Source organism: Grammomys surdaster, unplaced genomic scaffold (genome assembly GCF_004785775.1).
Source record: "Grammomys surdaster isolate TR1022 unplaced genomic scaffold, NIH_TR_1.0 149, whole genome shotgun sequence".
Lineage (NCBI taxonomy): Eukaryota > Metazoa > Chordata > Mammalia > Rodentia > Muridae > Grammomys > Grammomys surdaster.
In genome coordinates this window covers 9125949-9126631 of record NW_021604607.1, presented here as the reverse complement: position 1 = coordinate 9126631, position 683 = coordinate 9125949, and positions in this window count along the sequence as shown.

The window sequence follows — 683 nt, the reverse complement described above, 5'->3', positions numbered from 1 at the left end:
AGAGAGAGAGAGAGAGAGAGAGAGAGAGAGAGAGAGAGAGAGAGAGACAGAGAGACAGAGAGACATAGAGAGACACAGAGAGACAGAGAGATTGATTCTCTGGATAGAAAATTCCAATCTTGGACTGTCCAGTAAAATGAGGCAGTACATTCCTGGTGGTTTCATCACTCAACTTGAGTGGGGCTTGTTGTTTCCATCTGAAAGAGTCCCGACTAATGTAGACTTGCTATGGAAAAATAGACTGCCATACTGTAATTACTCAGACTAGAGTCTTTGAGAATCATTCAGAATAAAAAGAAAGCCAACATACAAAGTATGTGTTTACACACACGCACACGCACACGCACACGCACACCTTACTTATTTATTTTATCTCATGCTTATAAGACACTGCCTTATCCGTGCTAAGTACACATTCCATCACTGGGCTACATCCCCAGCCCCGCTTGCTTTCTTACTTATTTTTGGTCCCCAGCAGTGTTCTGGCAGAAAGGACCAAGCTGCTTTCCATGCTATCATCTGAAAGCAGAAGGACAGAGTCACCTTTGTGACATTTCATGCCATGTGATCACTGTCCCCCATTCCCATTGCCATCTTCATCAGAGGCAGCTGTGACTCCTCACCTGAGACCCTTGAGCTGGAGTCTGTGGACATCCCTTCCTAGAAGACGTAGGGAAGGTGAT